Below are 17,512 nucleotides of genomic sequence, written 5' to 3'. Positions count from 1 at the left end.
CCTAGTGCTAACCACTGGACCACCTTGTTCGGGGCTGCGATCGAGTCCTGAACTACGGTTTCCTAAAAATTTGTCAGTCAAGGTAAAGATCACACCACACGAGCGAGCACGCCACGTGATATTTTTCCAATTTCGACCGAGTGACAGACGAATTTCCAATTTTTAGTCACTCATTATGGCTGGATGGGGCAGTGGTGGTTGGAAAGGCAAAAGCGGCGTCGGCGGCGGCGCGCTGCGGCCCGAGGCGCACCCAGGCCAGGCGGCCGCGCGGCGCGCACACACCCCACCGATCCCCGCCGGCTGCGGCCCACTAACTTTATTAAACGGGGGAAGAAGGCGCGGGATTCCGGGGCCCCGGCCGGGGATGAATTCCGGCAAATAAATCTCTTAGCGGCAGAACAGAACGGAACGGAAAGAAGAAAATAACTTGCCGCTTTAAAAAGGCGCGGGGACAGCGAAAGAAAGGAGAGGCAATCTGCCGGCCTGCGCGCCGCGTTCCGTTCCGTTTCGCTCTTTCCGCGTCGCGCGGCCAACCAGCCAGGCCAGCGCCGCCGAATCTGGTTTGAGGCCCGTAACGCAATTATCTGTCATTTCAAAAATACATTACCGCGGAATATTTTGTTACGCGACTAAACAGATTAAACTGCCTAACTCCGCGGCCGGACCGGCGGAGGTGGGTTCAGCCGAATGCGTAATCCACTTTGTGCATCCCGTAACCGGCTACTCCACGCCGTCGCCCCCCACTCCTGCCTACGCCTGCTCGGTGGGCGCGTCTTCTCACACGCGTCAACACGCCGCAGCGTCAGGTTTCTGTTGCACGTTTCTCGCTCCCTCACACGGACACTTGTGCATTGCGAGAGGTACTAGTAAAATTTTATTTCTCACCTCGAAAGAAGTGACATTTGCGCATTTATGCAATATCGTCTCAGTTATGCGACTGGATTCGTGATTTCCTGCCAGATAGGTAGTAACTGGTGGAAACTCGTCGAGTAAAACAGAAGTCATTTCTGGCGTTCCCCAAGGCATTGTTGTAAATTCTCTTCTGTTCCTTATCTATATAAACGATGTAGGAGACAATCTGGGCGGCCGTCTCAAGTTATTTGGAGACGATGCTTTCGTCTATCGTCTAGTAAAGTCACCAGAAGATTAAAGCAAATTTCAAAACGATTTATAAAGGATATCTGTATGGTGCAAAAATTGGCAATTGACCCTAAATAATGAAAAGTGTGAGGTCATCCATATGAGTGCTAAAAGGTATCCGTTAAACTTCGGTTACACGATAAGTCAGTCAAACCTAAAGGCCGTGGCTCTAAGCACTATGGGACTTAACATCTGAGTTCATAAGTCCCCTAGACTTAGAATTACTTAAGCCTAACTAACCTAAGGACATCACACACATCCATGCCCGAGGCAGGATTCGAACCTGCGACCGTAGCAGCAGCGCGGTTCAAGACTCAAGCGCCTACAACAGCTCGGCCATCACGGCCGGCCTAACGGCCGTAATTTCAACGAAATTCCCAGGAATTCCAATTACGAGTAATTTAAATATTAAAAAAAAACACACACACAGAAAATGTTGTGGGGAAGGCGAACCAGAGACTGCGTTTTATTGGCACGCACTTAGAAAATGTAACAGATCTACTAAAGAGACTACCTACAATTCGATTTTCGAGTACTGCTGCGCTGTCTGATAGAATTTACGGAATACGTTGAGGAAATTCAAAAGAGAGCAGCACGTTTTGTATTATTGCGAAATAATGGAGGGAATGTCACTGACTGATACAGGATTCGGCGTGGAGATCATTAAAACAGAGGCGTTTTTCGTTGTGGTTGGAAATCTCAATCATCAGCTTTCTCCTACGATGGGAAAATATTTTCTTGACGCTGACCTACATAAGTAGAAACGATCATCATAATAAAATAAGGGAAACCAGAGCTCGCACAGTAAGATATAGGAGTTCGTTTCTTCTGCGAGCTGTTCCAGATTGGAATTATAGGGAACTGTGAAGGTGGTTCGATGAAACCTCTGCCAGGTACTTATGTGTGATTTGCAGAGTATACGTGTAGGTTTACATTGTGACACTTATTGAACTATATGAAATAAAATCGTCATTACTTCTGAAGGTTGGCGTTAGGACGTTCAAACTGCACTCTTGGCCGGAGGGCATGGTAGGAATTAGTTTGCGCATACATGGTTTGTTTTAGCAACGAAGCCCACTTTAATAGGATGCACAACTGGTCCATTTGGGGACAGACAATCCGCATTTCGCGACCGAGAAGTCTCTTCATTCTCAACGGGTGACTTTGTGGTGTGTAATATCCAGTCACGGAATAGTCGGTGAGACATTCCTTGCTGGCACGGTGACTACTGAACGGTACGTGAAGGTTTTAGAAGATGGTTTCATCCTAATTATACAAATGACCTTAATTTCGACAACATATGGTTCACACAAGGAAGAGCTCGATCCCATTGAAGCAGGAGACTATGTCCTGCAGGAGCACTTTAGGGACCGCATTCTGTCTCCGAGGTACCCAGAGGTCGCTGGCATGGGCCGGGATTGGCTGCCATATTTTCCGGATCTGAACACATGTGACTCCTTTTTGGGCTTTGTTGAAGATAAGGTGTACAGCAATAACACCAAAATCATTACCGAGCTGAGAACAGCCATTCAGAAGGTCATCGACAGCATCGGCGTTCCGACACTTCAGCGGGTCATGTAGAATTTCGCTATTCGTCTGCGCCACAACATCGCCAATGATGGCAGGCATATCGAACATGTCATAGCCTAAATCCGAATGTCTGTAGTGACGTTTAGATGTTGAAAAAACTGTGTGCACGCCGTAGTTTGTAACTATTTTACGTTTTTTTTTCATACGGTTCATGGTGTGGGTTCCTGTAGTCATGTCCTAGTTCATGAACCACGGGCAACGTATGAGTGGCCAAGTAAGTGGTCCCGACAGTCGGGATACCAGTTACTTTGGAATAAGGCTGGGCATCTCGGACATATTCTGAGTCGTGGTCACCTTTGTGCTCATACGGCAAAGACTACCAAATCCACCGGTTAGTCCCTCAGCCGTTAGGGGTAAAACCCAATGGGACTCGGGGCAAGTAAGGCTAGCAACCTGCTTCCCTGGTACTTTAAATATGATGCTGGCAACAATCAGAGCAAAATGCCTCGGACCTTTGGAGGTGACGGAGTCCCACCTCTAACTGACAAACCAGGGACTCCTAAGATACGACTTGGCAAACAAATGGTAATGAGATGGGGAGCTATTAATATCAATGGGGGCTACTCTGGGAAGAAGGTAGAGCTGGCAGAGGCTGCAAGTAAGATGAGGCTGGACGTTTTAGCTGTTAGTGACATTCGGGTAAGGGGTGAGAAAGAAGAGGAAGTGGGAGAATACAAGGTCTACCTGTCAGGAGTCAAAGCAGGAATAGCACAATGGGGTGTAGGGCTATACATCAGGAAAGAAATGGAACCCAGCATAGTTGCAATAAGGTATGTAAACGAACGACTGATGTGGATAGATTTGACAGTGTCTAGCAAGAAAATTAGGATTGTGTCAGTATATTCGCATTGTGAAGGGACAGATCAAGATAAGATGGATAGTTTTTATGAGGCATTCAGTGATGTAGTTGTTAGAGTAAAGGACAAGGACAGTGTTCTGCTCATGGGTGATTTTAACGCCAGGATTGGAAATCGAACAGAAGGGTATGAAAAGGTTATGGGTAAATTTGGAGAGGATATGGAGGCCAACAGGAACGGGAAACAACTCTTGGATTTTTCTGCCAGTATGGGCTTAGTAATCACAAACTCCTTTTTTAAACATAAGAACATTCACCGGTATACTTGGGAAGGCAGGGGAACCAGATCTGTCATTGACTATATAATAACAGATCAGGAATTCAGGAAGGCTGTGAGGGACACGCGCGTATTCAGGGGATTCTTTGATGACACTGATCATTATTTAATCTGCAGTGAAATTGGGATTGTGAGGCCGAAAGTGCAGGAGATCAGGTCCATATGTAGGAGGATAAGAGTGGAGAAACTTCAGGATAAGGAAATCAGGCACAAGTACATAACAGCGATCTGAGAAAAGTACCAGTTAGTTGAATGTTGTCAATTACAGTCATTGGAAAAGGAATGGACAAGGTTCAGGGACACAGTACTAGAAGTGGCTAAAGAATGTCTTGGAACAGTAGTGTGTAAAAGTAGGATGAAGCAAACAGCTTGGTGGAATGATACAGTCAAGGCAGCCTGTAAAAGGAAAAAGAAGGCGTATCAAAAATGGCTACACACCAGAACCCAGGTAGACAGAGGAAGTTATGTTGAAGAAAGAAACAAAGCCAAACAGATAATTGCAGCATCCAAGAAGAAATCGTGGGAAGACTATGGAAACAGGTTGGAGACTATGGGTCAAGCTGCTGGAAAACCATTCTGGAGCGTAATTAGCAGTCTTCGAAAGGGAGGTAAGAAGGAAATGACAAGTATTTTGGACAGGTCACGAAAACTGCTGGTGAATCCTGTGGATGCCTTGGGCAGATGGAGGGAATATTTTGAAGAGTTGCTCAATGTAGGTGAAAATGCGATCAGTAATGTTTCAGATTTCGAGGTAGAATAGTATAGGAATGATGATGGAAATAGGATCACATTTGAGGAAGTGGAAAAAATGGTAAATAGACTGCAGTGCAATAAAGCGGTTGGGGTGGATGAAATTAAGTCGGAATTCATCAAATACAGTGGAATGTCAGGTCTTAAATGGCTACACAGGATAATTGAAATGGCCTGGGAGTTGGGACAGGTTCCATCAGACTGGACAAAAGCAGTAATCACACCAATCTTTAAACATGGAAACAGAAAAGATTGTAACAACTACAGAGGTATCTCTTTAATCTGCGTTGTGGGTAAAATCTTCTCAGGTATTGTTGAAAGGAAAGTGCGAGAATTAGTTGAAGACCAATTGGATGAAAATCAGTGTGGGTTTAGTGCTCTTAGAGGTTGTCAGAACCAGATCTTTAGCTTACGGCAAATAATGGAGAAGTGTTATGAGTGGAACAGGGAATTGTATCTATGCTTTATAGATCTAGAAAAGGCATATGACCGGGTTCCTAGGAGGAAGTTATTGTCTGTTCTACAAGATTATGGAATAGGAGGCAAACTTTTGCAAGCAATTAAAGGTCTTTACATGGATAGTCAGGCAGCAGTTAGAGTTGACGGTAAATTGAGTTCATGTTTCAGAGTAGTTTCAGGGGTAAGACAAGGCTGCAACATGTCTCCACTGTTGTTCATATTATTTATGGATCATATGTTGAAAACAATAGACTGGCTGGGTGAGATGAAGATATGTGAACACAAAATAAGCAGTCTTGCATATGCGGATGACTTAGTTGTGATGGCAGATTCGATTGAAAGTTTGCAAAGTAATATTTCAGAGCTAGATCAGAAATGTAAGGACTATGGTATGAAGATTAGCATCGCCAAAACGAAAGTAATGTCAGTGGGAAAGAAATATAAACGGATTGAGTGCCAAATAGGAGGAACAAAGTTAGAACAGATGGACGGTTTCAAGTACTTGGGATGCATATTCTCACAGGATGGCAACATAGTGAAAGAACTGGAAGCGAGGTGTAGCAAAGCTAATGCAGTGAGCGCTCAGCTACGATCTACTCTCTTCTGCAAGAAGGAAGTCAGTACCAGGACTAAGTTATCTGTGCACCGTTCAATCTTTCGACCAACTTTGTTGTATGGGAGCGAAAGCTGGGTGGATTCAGGTTACCATATCAACAAGGTTGAGGTTACGGATATGAAAGTAGCTAGGATGATTGCAGGTACTAGTAGATGGGAACAATGGCAGGAGGGTATCCACAATGAGGAAATCAAAGAAAAACTGGGAATGAACTCTATAGATGTAGTAGTCAGGGCGAACAGGCTTAGATGGTGGGGTCATGTTACATGCATGGGAGAAGCAAGGTTACCCAAGAGACTCATGGATTCAGCAGTAGAGGGTAGGAGGAGTCGGGGCAGACCGAGGAGAAGGTACCTGGATGCGGTTAAGAATGATTTTGAAGTAATAGGTTTAACATCAGAAGAGGCACCAATGTTAGCACTGAATAGGGGATCATGGAGGAACTGTATAAGGGGGGCTATGCTCCAGACTGAACGCTGAAAGGCATAATCAGTCTTAAATGATGATGATGATGATAATGATGATGATGGTTCAAGAATTGTTGCCCTGTAGACGTATATGTTTGCAGGCACTTATCTGTAGGCCTGGTACATACAGGGGTTTTACGCTTCTTATTACACGCTGCGATGGGTTGTAGAGGGTGCTCAATTGATAGAGTTTTGGTAAGAAACCCACGTCCGCAATTGTGCGATTTATACGTAAAATAGCTTTAAAGATAGGATCACTTTCAAATCTCCTGCTTCACGGTATGGAAAGCCGTACAGCAGAGGCAATGATCTCTGAGCTGTGTGCTCTGCAGGAGCCGATCCACATGTCAGCTCTGCTGTTCGTTGCACCAGATGTATCTGCAACGCATGCTTTCGTTGACACGGTCCTCAAACTCTTGTGGGCGTCCGAGGAGCACCAATCAACCGTCCCAGCTGCTATCGAGCGAGGTGGTGCAGTGGCAAGCAAATGGGAGCCACTTTCGGGAGGACGACAGTTCAAATTCTCATTCGGCCACGCAGGCGAATGGTTCTTTTGAAAGTGCACGGCCGACTGTCTCTCCCAATCCGTAATCTGAGTTTGTGCTCCGTCTCTAATGAGCGCGCTGTCGACGGGACGTTAAACTCTAAACTTTCTTCCTTCCTTCCTTCGTTGCTAGCCGTAAACGCAGTTTCTCGCAGCCGCTGTAGTAGTCGTCGGGAGAAAAGGTATTTGATGTACTAAGGCAAAAGGGAAAACTATATCTAGGCCCGTGTTGTGCGTCTAAAATTACGTAGTGTACCATTAACCCTTTGAATACTAGTGATTTCAAACTGAAACTACCATTTTAATAATTTTTTTTGAAGCATCAATGTGTTAAGCACGAATCCGTCCGCGCTCTTGCAAGACAAGAGACATCTTTGTACACTTAGGTACTCCTACTAAACTAGTGCATCGTAGCAGCAACTAAGTGGCTCAAATAACAGTCGGTGCGGTGATTGTGCTACTGAGATCATTTCAGTTTGTACTGTTGCTTTTACGAGAGTTTTCGAAATGAAACCACTGGGGCAGGTTATATTTTCGATACAAAACGTATTAAATTTTAGGTCCATTTTTGCTTGTTATTTAGCACGATAATTTGCTCTAGACAACATGAATCCATGGAGGTTTCGAGATGTGGGATCGTACCCAGGAAAAATGTGAAATTGATGTTAACTATATGCCATGAAATGGTGGGTGGTTAAAAATAGTATGTCCTAGTAGAACTGATTGTTTCTTTTTGCCGACTTCAATTTGTGAAAAAAAATTAAAATTATATTCCCAACGAAACCACCTTCTTAAAGCAATTAATTTTTCAATTTTGCTCAAATGGCTCTGCGTACTATGGGACTTAACATCTGAGGTTATCAGTCCCCTAGACTTAGAACTACTTAAACCTAACTAACCTAAGGACATCACACACATTCATGCCCGAGCCAGGATTAGAACCTCCGACCGTAGCAGCAGCGCGGTTCCAGACTGAAGCGCCTGGAACCACGCGGCCACAGTGACCGGCTTACTTTTTACCCATTTCATCTTATGTTCGTTGCTTACTATGATAATAAAGATTGATTACCAGAAAAATTATAAAAATTATGTGTTTTTTCGTGTTGGGAAAGAAATATTTGAAAGAAATATTTGAATGTGATCCGATTTTCAACCTTATTTCTGGACATGTGTTCGTTATCAAAACTTCGTCTACTAAATCTCCTCTACAACCCCTAGAAGTGTTAATAGCAATTGCGTAACCCCCTTTATTGACATTCCCGTTTCAGAGTACTGTAGCATTTTGAAATAAAATGCCACAGCTCACAAATAAAGCGGGTATCGTGCTGTAATTTGTTTTCTCCATTTGAGCAGGAATCACTCTGCAACGAAATTGCATCATATGAGACAGCAGCTAGGTAGCGCTGACGTTTAAAGTGTGGTTAAACAATCTCGAATGACGAACAACAAAGTGGCTGGCCATCTCTCTGTGGAGAACCGGGAGTCTAATAAGATGTCCCTGGTGTTCAGAGACAGGCGTATCACACTCGTGGCGGTAGTAGAATATTTGAGAACCAATTATGGGTCAGTTTTCAACAATTTGTACGATATTTTTAACATGACAAAGATCGCCAAGCTCTGGGTTCCCGACTCCCGACATTCATTACACACCCTGACACAAAAACCCGACGCACAGAGAAGGAATTGTTGTTGTCGTCTTCAGTCCTGAGACTGGTTTGATGCAGCTCTCCATGCTACTCTATCCTGTGCAAACTACTTCATCTCCAAGTACCTACTGCAAACCTTCATTCCTTCTGAATCTGCTTAGTGTATTCATCTCTTGGTCTCCCTCTACGATTCTTACCCTCCGTGCTGCCCTCAAATACTAAATTTGTGATCCCTTGATGCCTTGGAACATGTCCTACCAACCGATCCCTGCTTCTAGTCCTCTTCTCCCCGATTCTATTCAATACCTCCTCATTAGTTATGTGATCTATCCATCTAATCTTCAGCATTCTTCTGTAGCACCACATTTCGAAACCTTCTATTCTCTTCTGATCCAAACTATTAATCGTCCATGTTTCACTTCCATACATGGCTACACTCCATACAAATACTTTCAGAAACATCTTCCTAACACTTAAATCTATACTCGATGTTAACAAATTTCTCTTCTTCAGAAACGCTTTCCTTTCCATTGCCAGTCTACATTATATATCAACTCTACTTCGACCATCATCAGTTATTTTGCTCCCCAAATAGCAAAACTCCTTTACTACTTTCAGTGTCTCATTTCCTAATCTAATTCCCTCAGCATCACCCGACTTAATTCGACTACATTCCATTATTCTCGTTTTGATTTTGTTGATGTTCATCTTATATCCTCCTTTCAAGACACTGTCCGTCGACTCTTACAACTGCCATCTGGTTTCTGTACAAATTGTAAATAGCCTTTCGCTCCCTGTATTTTACACCTGCCACCTTCAGAATTTGAAAGAGAGTATTCCAGTCAACATTGTCAAAAGCTTTCTCTAAGTCTACAAATGCTAGAAACCTAGGTTTGCCTTTCGTTAATCTATTTTCTTTAGGTAAGTCGTAGGGTCAGTATTGCCTCACGTGTTCCAACATTTCTACGGAATCCAAACTGATCTTACCCGAGGTCAGCTTCTACCAGTTTTTCCATTCGTCTGTAAAGAATTCGTGAATTTTCACATCTGTCAACACCTGCTTTCTTTGTGATTGGAATTATTATATTCTTCTTGAAGTCTGAGGGTATTTCGCCTCTGTCGTACATCTTGCTCACCAGATGGTAGAGTTTTGTCAGGACTGGCTCTCCCAAGGCTATCAGTAGTTCTAATGGAATGTTGTCTACTCCAAGGGTCTTGTTTCGGCTTAGGTCTTTCTAAGCTCTGTCAGACCCTTCACGCAGTATCATATATCCTATTTGATCTTCATCTACATCCTCTTCCATTTCCATAATATTGTCTACGTCCTTTCCCATTTCCATGATATTGTCTTCAAGTACATCGCCCTATTACAGGCCCTCTATATACTCCTTCCACCTTTCTGCTTTCCCTTCTTTGCTTAGTACTGGGTTTCCATCAGAGCTCTTGATATACGTACAAGTGGTTCTCTTTTATCCAAAGGTTTCTTCAGTTTTCCTGTAGGCAGTATCTATCTTACCCCTAGTGAGATAAGCCTCTACATCCTTACATTTATCCTCTAGCCATCCCTGATTAGCCATTTTGCACTTCCTGTCGATCTCATTTTTGAGACGTTTGTATTCGTTTTTGCCTGCTTCATGTACTGCATTTTTATATTTTCTCATTTCTTCAATTAAATTCAGTATATCTTCTGTTACCCAAGGATTTCTACTCGCCCTCGTCTTTTTACCTACTTGATCCTCTGCTGCCCTTACTATTCATTCCTCAAAGCTACCATTCTTCTTCTACTGAATTTTTTGCCCCATTTCTGTCAGTTGTTCCCTTATGCTCTCCCTGAAACTCTATACAACCTCTGGTTTAGTCAGTTTATCCAGGTCCTATGTCCCTAAATTCCCACCTTTTTCAGTTTCTTTTTCAGTTTTAATCTACAGTTCATAACCAATAGATTGTGGTTAGAGTCAACATCTGCACCTGGAAATGTCTTACAATTTAAAACCTGGTTCCTAAATCTGTGTCTTACCATTATATAATCTATCTGATACCTTCTAGTATCTCCAGGTGTCTTCCATGTATACAACCGTCCTTCATGATTCTTGAACCAAGTGTTAGATATGATTAAGTTAGGCCCTGTGCAAAATTCTACCAGGTGGCTTCCTCTTTCATTTCTTACCACCAATCCATATTCACCTACTACGTTTCCTTCTCTCCCTTTTCCTACTCTCGAATTCCAGTCACCCACGACTATTAAATTTTCGTTTCCCTTCACTACCTGAATAATTTCTTTTATCTCATCATACATTTCTTCAATTTCTTCATCATCTGCAGAGCTAGTTGGCAGATAAACTTGTACTACTGTAGTAGGCGTGGGCTTCGTGTCTATCTTGGCCACAATAACGAGTTCACTATGCTGTTTGTAGTAGTCTACCCTCAAACCTATTTTTGTATTCATTATTAAACCTACTCCTGCATTACCCCTATTTGATTTCGTGTTTATAACCCTGTATTCACCTGACCAAAAGTCTTGTTCCTCCTGCCACCGAACTTCGCTAATTCCCACTATATCTAACTTTAACCTATCCATTTCCCTTTTTAAATTTTCTAATCTACCTGCCCGGTCAAGGGATCTGACGTTCCACCCTCCAATCCGTAGAACGCCAGTTTTCTTTTTCCTGATAACGACATCCTCTTGAGTAGTTCCCGCCCGGAGATCCGAATGGGGGACTACTTTACCTCCGGAATATCATACCCGAGAGGACGCCATCATCATTTATACATACAGTAAAGCTGTATGCCCTCGGGAAAAATTACGGGCGTAGTTACCCCTCGTTTCAGACGTACGCAGTAGCAGTACAGCAAGGCCGTTTTGGTTAATGTTGCAAGGCCAGGTCAGTCAATCATCCAGACTGTTGCCCCTGCAACTACTGAAAAGGCTGCTACCCCTCTTCAGGAACCACACGTTTGTCTGGCCTCTCAACAGATACCCCTCCATTGTGGTTGCACCTACGGCCATCTGTATCGCTGGGGCACACAAGCCTCCCCACCAACGGCAAGGTCCATGGTTCATAGGGAAGAATCTGATGCGATAGATCATCTAAATTTGGAGATGCTTGCAGGGCCGTGCGCAGAATGCTCCAAACGTTCTCAATTCGGGAGAGATCCGGCGACCATGCTGGCCGACATAGATTTCCAAGCACAAAAAAAAAAAAAAAGGTAGAAACACCCATAGTGCACGGGTGGGCATTACCTTGCTGAAGTGTAAGCCTACGATGGCTTCTCATTGAGGGGAACGAAACAGGGAGTAGAGATTCGTCGACGCACCGCAGTTCTGTAAGGGTGCAGCAGATAGCAACCAAAGGGGTTCTGCTAGGAAAAGAAAAGGCACCCCAGACCACCAATCCTTGTTGTCGGGGCGTACGTAGGACGACAGTCAGTTTGATATCCCACCACTGTCTAGAGCGACTCCAGATACTTCTTCCCTGATCATCAGAGTCAACTGGAAGAGAGAATCAACACTGAAGATAATTCTACTCGAGACGATGAAATTCCAGGCCGTAGTCGTGCCTGGAGACGCCCTGGACGGCAGAGGGATACCGTTCTGACAGGCACCACATGGCCTGACAACCAGAAATGATTGTCTGACATTTCATTTCACAGCACCACCTGTTCGTTTGTCATTCGCTGCACCCTTACAGCACAGTGGTACGTCTACGATATTCTACGCCCCGTTTTGCCGCCCTTCACAAGCCATCCTGAGCTTACATTTCAGCAAGCTCCCACACGACGAGAGTTTCTACTGCTTTCTTAATGCTTGTTAAACCCTGTCTTCACCAGAAAGATCGTCAGATCACTTCTGAATTGAGAACGTTTGTGCCATTACGGACAGAGTCATCTGCCATGATATCGCTCAGGAGCATAGCCAAAAACTCTGCCAATCAATGCCAAGCCAAATAGCTGCTTGCGTAAGAACCAGAAGTAGAGGAACGAGTTTTTAACTCGTTCAATTTGTGAAGCTCTTTCTATTGAATAAATCGTCCAATTTTTCTGAAATTGTAATAATTTGTTTGTCTATATATGTACATCACGTCTTCCACTTTCCGCCCCATTTGGATCATTTCTTCGTGGTGATTCGTTTCTTTTGTCTCAGAGCAATTGATTGTCGTAGCTGCGCCAGACCAGTTCCGGTGACTACTGTAGCCGCGTAATCACAATGGATTAGCACTGGATATATCACTGTGGTACCCCAGACAATGGAGCAAAGGATGCAATGGAACCTTTAGTTTCACCACTGCCAAAGAAGGCGAAGGCGCAATCGTCGTCGGGAATGTTAAATATTTATTTATTATAATCATTATTTTTCTTTTGGAGTAGCATAGAGTTGCGATAGCGTATTATAGTCGTAAGGGGCAAACTAGCTGAGGAGCATACTACCGAAATCTACATCTATATCTACATGGATACACTGAAAATCACATTTAAGTGCCTGGCAGAGGGTTCATCGAACCACCTTTGTAATTTTCTACTATTCCAATCTCGTATAGCGCGGGGAAAAAAGAAGTACCTATATCTTTCCGTGCGAGATCTGATTTGCCTTATTTCATTGTGGTGATTGTTCCTCTCTATGCCTGTAGCCATCAACAAAATATTTTCGCATTCGGAGGAGAAAGTTGGTGATTGAAAGTTCGTGAGAAGATTTCACCGCAATGGAAAAGGGCATTGTTTTAATGATGTCTATTGTTTTAAATCAGAATAACACAATAACATCCAAAATACTTTTTTATGTTCACAACAATACAGGTTAACAATAGCACTTCACAATCCGTAGCAAGTACACAAACCAAGGAACTCCAGTTCACATCCGAGATAGTTGAGACAATATCCTAAGTTCCACAGGCTTCCTAGTACATGCGTTCACTGGTAACAAGTACGAGCGAGGCCAGGCGTAAGTCTGGCTCTACGATTTTTTTTAATTGGAGGGGGGTGGGGGGTGGGGTGGCTGACAGCAGCGTAATATGCCGCTCTTCAGCCAACAGAAGAGTTAAAAACATAATGAGGAAATAACAAAACAATAAAAACAGGCGATAAAACGGTGACTGTTTAAAACTGTAACATGGCGAAAAGTTGCGAAGTGAAAGTGTAAGAAAGAAGGACTGGTAATGCTGATGAAAACAAATAGTAACTAGACAGGCACAATTAAAAAACACGGCGACAGCCCGGTTTCATGTTCGCAAGAGTTAAAAGAAAACCACCGAGCGACAGCATGGTGTCTGTTCGCAACATTTAAAAAGGGGGTGCACAACACTGATCAGAGAGACGGCATCATCCAGGAGGGAGAGTTGACGGAAGCTACATTGGGAAAGGAGATGAAGGGTGTAGAGGTGGAGTAGGGGGGACACAACGGTGAAGGCGTGGCAGCGGGCGAGGTTGGAGGTGAGAGGAGCAACCAGGGGATGGGGGGATCAACTTGGCGGGAGGTGGACTCGGATATGTTCGAGGAAAGGGAGCACTTGGGGGAAAGGAATCAGGTCATAGAGGATCGTGGGCGACCAGAGGCGTATACGGAAGGCGAGGTGGAGTGCATGGCGCTTGGGGGGGGGGGGGGGGGCAGACGGAGGTGGTTGTGGGCTTTGCATTGGATAGAGCAGAGATGAGGGATCCAGGTGAGGTGACAGTCAATGCAATGGTGAGTCGAAGGTAGGTGAGGGAGGGGGATAGGCGGACAGGACGGGCGTAGATGGTAAGGGAGAAATCTAGGAACCGGAAGGAGTGAGTTGTACGACCTATAAGGATTGCCCGGGTCTTGGAAGGATTGATTTTGAGGAGCCAATGGTTACACCATGTGACAAAAAGTTCAAGGTGATTCTGGAGAAGGCCTTGGGACCATTGAAGGGTAGGAGCGACGGCAAGGAAGGTGTTGTAATCGGCATATTGCAAGAGGTGTACTGGACGGGGGGGGGGGGCATGTACAGGGGTAGAGGAGAGGGGAGAGGAAAGATCTCTGGGGCATACCCACGGAGGGTAGAAGGTGTGGGAATCAGCATTATCGGTGGTAAGAGGGGCGGCTGGAAGGAAAGGAGCTGTAGAGTGCCGTTGCAGCGGCCTACATTCCGCCCAGTACGGGAATACGGCGTGTGGTGGCGCCAGAGGCCGAGTTAAGACTCGCTTTCATCTCGCGACTCGCGTCCTCTAGTGCTCATCTCGAAATGGATTACGCGACCGGTCGGAGAATCCGCGCTTTGCGCACGTTGACGCCCGTTACTGTCGGCCTGTTTCTGAGTGATGGCGGATACCACAATGTTCACCCTAAATCCTGTATCATTTCAGTGACACTCTCTCCCCTATTTCGCGCAAGCTGCCCTTTTATGAACTTTTTCGATGTACTCCGTCAATTCTATCTGGTAAGGGACCCACACTGCCCAGCAGTATCTCTCTAGTAGATCTCACGTTTTCTAAGTGTACTGCTAATACAGCCACTCCCACAACATTTTATGTGTGTTCTTTCCAGTTTAAGTTGTTCGTAATTGTAATTCCTAGATATGCAGTTGAACTGAAGGCCTTTAGATTTGACTGATTTATCGTCTAACAGAAGTTTAACGGATTCCTTTCAGCACTCATGTCGATGAGTTCACTTTTTTAGTTATATGTCTGTTGCCAATTTTCGCACCATACAAATACCTTTTCTAAATCGTTTGGCAAATTGTTTTGATCTTCTGGTGACTTTACTAGTCGAGAAACAACACGGTCGTCGGCTAACAACCGAAGACGGCTGCTCCGATTGTCTCCCAAATCGTTTATGTAGATAAGGAACAGCAAAGGGCCAATAACACTCCCTTGGTGAACGCCAGAAATCACTTCTGTTTTACTCTATGGCTTTCCTTCAAGTACTACGAACTGTGACCTCCGACAGGAAATCACGAATCCAGTCACATAACCGAGACGATATTCCATAGGCATGCAATTTCACTACAAGTCACTCATGTGGTACAGTGACAAAAATCTTCCGGAAATCTAGAAATACGGAATCCGTTTGAAATCCCTTGTCAACAGCACTCAATACTTCGTACAAGTAAAGAGCTAGTTGTGTTTAACATCAACGATGTTTTCCAAATCCATGTTGACTGTGTGTCAATAGTCCGTATCTTCGAGGTAATTCATAATGTTCGAACACAATATATGTTCCAAAATCATGCTACATATCGACTTTAATGGTATGGGGCTGTAATTCAGTGGATTACTGCTACTACCATTTTGAATATTGGTGTGACTTGTGCCACTTTCCAGTGTTAAGTACGAGTCTTTCGTCGAGTGAACGGTTATGCTTTGTTGTTAAGTATGGAGCTATTGTATCAGCATACTCTGAAAGGAACCTAACTGGTATACAATCTGGACGGAAAGACTTACTTTTGTTAAGTGGTTTAAGTTGCTCCACTACTCTACGTTACTTACGTTGGCAGCTATTCTTGATTGGAATTCTGGAATATTTATTTCGCCTTCATTTGTGAAGGAATTGCGGAAGGCTGTGCATTGACAGTACTGTCTTCGATAGTGTCTCCATTGTTATCGCGCAGTTGAGGCACTGATTGTGTCTAGCCAGTAGCATACTTCACGTACGACCAGAATCTCTTTGGATTTTCTGACAGGTTTCGAGACAAAGTCTCGTCGTGGAAACTGTTATAAGCATCTCGCATTATAGTCCGCACTAAATTTCGAGCTTCTGTAAAAGATCGCTAATCTTGCAGATTTTGCTTCGGTTGAAATTTGGCATGTTTTTTTCGTGGCTTCTGCAACAGTGTTCTGAACTGTTTTGTGTACCTGGGAGGATCAGCTCCGTCATTTGTTAATTTATTTTGTATAAACCTCTCAATTGCTGCTGATACTATTTCTTTAAATTCAAGCCATATCTAGTCTACACTTGCATTGTTAATTTGGAAAGAGTGGAGATTGTCTCTCAGAAAGGTGTCAATTGAATTTTTTTCTGCTATTTGAATAGGTACATTTTTCGTTTATTTTTGGAGGATTTGGAGGTTACAATATTCAGTCTCGCTACGACAACCCTGCGTTCACCAGTCCCTGTATCCGTTTTGAACCTCATTATTAGCTCAGTATTATTTGTCGTTAAGAGGTCAAGGGTGGTAACATTAAGAGTGCAACGGAAATTTCGTTGTCAAATGCAGAGGAGAGAGCGGATAGACGGAAAGGGTACACGAAAGGCCTCTATGAGGGGGAAGATTAATGTGATGGGATAGAAGAAGAAGCAGGAGATCGATTTAGAAGTGATAGGGGATCCAGTATTAGAGTCAGTCTGTAAGAGAAGCTTTGGAGGACTTTAGATCAAATGAGGCAGAAGGGATCGACAACATTCCATCAGAATTCTAAAATCATTAGGGGAAGTGGCAACAAAACGGATATTCACATTGGTGTGTAGAACGTATGAGTCTGGCAATATGCCGTCTGACTTTGGGGATATTATCATCCACACAATTCCGAAGACTGCAAGAGCTGACAACTGCGAGAATTATTAAAATGGTTCAAATGGCTCTAAGCACTATGGGACTTAACATCTGAGGTCATCAGTCCCCTAGACTTAGAACTACTTAAACGTAACGAACCTAAGGACCTCACACACATCCATGCCCGAGGCAGGATTCGAACCAGCCGCGTGCTTCCGGACTGAAGCGCCTAGAACCGCTCGACCACAACGACCGGCCTGAGGATTATCGCACAATCAGCTTAACAGCTCATACATTCAAGTTGGTGACAAGAATAATTTACAGATTGATGGAAAAGAAAATTGAGGATGTGTTAGCTGATGATCAGTTTGGCTTTAGGAAAGGCAAAGGCACCAGAGATGCAATTCTGACGTAGCGGTTGATAATGGAAGCAAGAGTAAAAAAAACTAAGACACGTTCATCGGATTTGGCAACCTGGAAAAAGCGTTCGATAATGTAAGATGTGCGGAATTCTGAGAAAAATAAGTGTAAGCCATAGGGAGAGATGGATAATATACAATATGTACAAGAATAAAGAGGGATTAATGAGAGTGGACGACCAACAACGAAACATTCAGATTAAAAAGGTTGTAAAATAGGGGAGAAGAATTACATGATCTATTGAATGGATGAAACGTCTAATGAGTTCAGAATATGGACTGAGAGTAAATCGACGAAAGACGA

Source organism: Schistocerca cancellata, chromosome 3, assembly GCF_023864275.1.
Source record: "Schistocerca cancellata isolate TAMUIC-IGC-003103 chromosome 3, iqSchCanc2.1, whole genome shotgun sequence".
Taxonomy (NCBI): Eukaryota; Metazoa; Arthropoda; class Insecta; order Orthoptera; family Acrididae; genus Schistocerca; species Schistocerca cancellata.
Note: the sequence above shows the minus strand (reverse complement) of the source record.